The sequence below is a fragment of the Alexandromys fortis genome, unplaced genomic scaffold (assembly GCF_014885135.2).
Source record: "Alexandromys fortis isolate MF-2015 unplaced genomic scaffold, M_Fortis_MF-2015_v1.1 scaffold_30, whole genome shotgun sequence".
In the NCBI taxonomy this organism is placed as follows: Eukaryota; Metazoa; Chordata; class Mammalia; order Rodentia; family Cricetidae; genus Alexandromys; species Alexandromys fortis.
In genome coordinates this window covers 12889967-12893141 of record NW_026067922.1, presented here as the reverse complement: position 1 = coordinate 12893141, position 3175 = coordinate 12889967, and positions in this window count along the sequence as shown.

Here is a 3175-nt window from a genome sequence, read left to right as displayed (position 1 = left end):
AGCCATGGCAGTGAAGACACTGAGATGAGCAGGACGTGGTTGGAGGCAAACGGCCTGTGCGGGCTTAAAAATACCAGGACGTACTTTTCCAAAGCAATGTGAAATACTGGTCAACTGGGCCCAGGGATGCAGGCCTTTAATCCTAGTTACTCAGCAGAAAGAGGATTGCAAGTCCAAAGCCAGCCTGGTCTACAAAGTGATTTAAAGGCCAGCCTGGGCAATGTACTGAGATAGTCTCAGATTGAAAAGCAATGACAGCACCGAGGGTGTCGCTCAAGGGTGAAGGGTTTGCCTAACATGCATTGAGGCCCTGGCTGCAAAAATATCTATGAGATGACTTCAAGGTCAATGACAATTGAGGGCATCACAGTTCAGGCATATTTGGCTCTTCTGCTTACCCATCCCAGGAGGTCCCTTTCTGTATATGGCCATGGGTGGGGACACCTGCCTCACCTGGGCAAAGCCCCACATTTGAACCCTAGCCCCTCAAAAGCAACAACAATAATAAGCAGACCCACAAGATACTAGCCATTCCCAACAGGTCGTTGATTACTAATGGAAGAGCACTTCCTGGCTCTGCTCCACCTAGGAGTGCCCCTTCACAGAGAGCATTTCCCTAGGAACCTTGATCTTCATTCTCACAACAAATACCTTCCTCCTCCTCCTCCTCCTCCTCCTCCTCCTCCTCTCAAGGCAGGACCAACTCGGGCAGGGCTCCTGCTCAAACCTGGGTGCAAACCATGCACCATACGATGGGCAGTCACAACCATCAGAGTCAATTTTCCTCGGCTGCACTTCTTAATCTTATCTCTATTTTGAATTAGTTGGGAGGGTGAACTTCCCTTAGCTTGCTAATATTAGAACCAGCAGCTGTAAAAGCAGGAACTGTTTAAAAAGTTGTGGGTGGGTCAGAGAAAAACAACATTATTTCATTTGTTCGGAAGAAACAAAATTAAAAGAAACATTGAGATAGGGAGGGGAACAGTTTGGGGTATACAAGTGAATATAGGATCTCATATTAAAGAGAAATCAGTTTGTGAAACTTTATATAAAGGAACATGAAACACAGTAACTATTCTTCTAACTTAACTTACATTATTTCAGCTTCCTATTCTTTCAAGTATATCTACATTGTAATACATAAGGTACATGTAAGATGTGTTCTGGTTTGTTTTTAGTTTTTTATTTATGTTATATAAGTATGTCCAGGTATTGGCACTAGTTAACGTATTTGCCTTTTTTATTTTATTTTTATGTGTATAAATGTTGTGCCTGTGTGTGTGCCTATATGTGTGCCTGTGTATATGCCTGTGTATACCTGTATGTGTGCCTGTGTGTGTGTGAACCTGTGTGTATGCCTGTGTGTGCCTGTATGTGTGCCTCTGTGTGTGCCTGTGTGTGTTTGCCTGTGTGTGAGCCTGTATGTGTGTGCCTATGTATGTGCCTATATGTGTACCTGGTGTGTGTGCCTGTGTGTGTGTGAACCGGTGTGTGTGCCTGTGTGTGTGCGCCTATGTATGTGCCTGTGTGTGTGTGCCTATATGTGTATCTGTGTGTGTGAACCGGTGTGTGTTCCTGTGTGTGTGCCTGTGTGTGTGCCTGTGTGTGTGTGCATAGTAGCTGGAAAGGCCAGAAGAGGCCAACAGATCCCCTAGAACTACAGTTACAGATGGTTGTGAGCCACCACTGGGTGCTGGGAATTGAATTCAGGTCCTCTAGAAGAGCAAGCAGTGCTCTTAACCAGTGAGCCATTTCTCCAGACCCCACAGTTGTCATTTTTACATCCCCACAAGATCCTATCATGCCAACATAATCCCTGCCTACTTGGGGGCTGGAGAGTATTCCAGAGTTTTCCAGTCTTCAGGCTTTTCTGTGGCTACAAGCAAGTGTGGAAATTCTGTCACGTGAAGGAAGGTAGAGAAGGAGCTGGAGAGGCCCTGATGAAAGGCTTTAGTATATGTGCTGTGACTTCTGGTGTTGAGTGTCTCCTTGTTACCTGAGCAAAGCCAAGGTGACAATCCACTGACGAGTGCTGGACAGGCAGAGTGGGGGACTATCACTCACAGATTCACTGTCTTTCCCACCCAAACACACTGTGACACTCTCCTTTGCCAATGGTTCCACATTCGCTCTGTCAGCAGGGCACCTGGAGAGCTTTGTAAGTCCCCAGGGCAAGCTATTTGCTTTATTTTACTTGCTTCCTGTGACTTCCTGTCTACTTCCTGTGTGACTTCCTGTCTGCTTGATGTTGCTGTGAACCAGTCCCAGCAGCACCTATTCACCTTGGCAGAAGCAGTTCCTATCCAGGGTATCCAAACCCAGAGTGCAACTTTGTAGCTTTTGCAGAGGTGACTCCACTGTGGTTTATTCACCCCAAACCTGCTCCTGACCTAAAGGTCTCAGCACTAGGCCCAACAACTACCACCTCCCAGGCTGGAGTTTCCCCCTTTATCCCTTTCCCCTAGTTTAATTCTTGCCTGTTCCCTGTCAAAAATATTTTTAGGATATTTTAATCTTTTTTTTTCTACCAGTATTGATGCAGTGAATACTATACTGTATTACTAATATTTTTTCTTGGGTTTTCAAGACAGATTTTCTGTGTACCCCTAGCTATCCTGGACCTCGCTCTGTAGGCCAGGCTGGCCTTGAACATATTCTGTAGATCAGGTTGGCCCCAAACTCAGAGATCTGCCTGCCTTTGCCTCCCGAGTGCTTATTTTTTTATGTGTATAAGAAGAATGCTTTCCTTGCACATATCTTTGTACCATGTGTGTACCTGATGACCCTGGAGGTCAGAAGAGGGCCTCAGATACCCTGAGACTTAAGTTACAGACAGTTGGGAGCCACCATATGGGTGCTGGGAACCAAACCCGGGTCCTGTGGAAGAGTAGTCAGAAAAACAAAACAAAAAAGAAAAACAAAAAGTCACCGAGTCAACTCTCCAACCCCTGTGCTTAATTTTCAGTGTACATATTTAATTAGAAACTCACAGTTGAGTGGCAGTGGCGGACACCTTTAATCCCAGCTTTCAAGAGGCAAAGGCAGGTGGATCTCTGTGAGTTCAAGGCCAGCCTGGTCTACAGAACAAGTTCTAAGACAGGTTCCAAAAGCTACACAGAGAAACCCTGTCTCAAAAAAAAAAAAAAAAAAAAAAAAAAAAAAAAAAAAAAAAGAA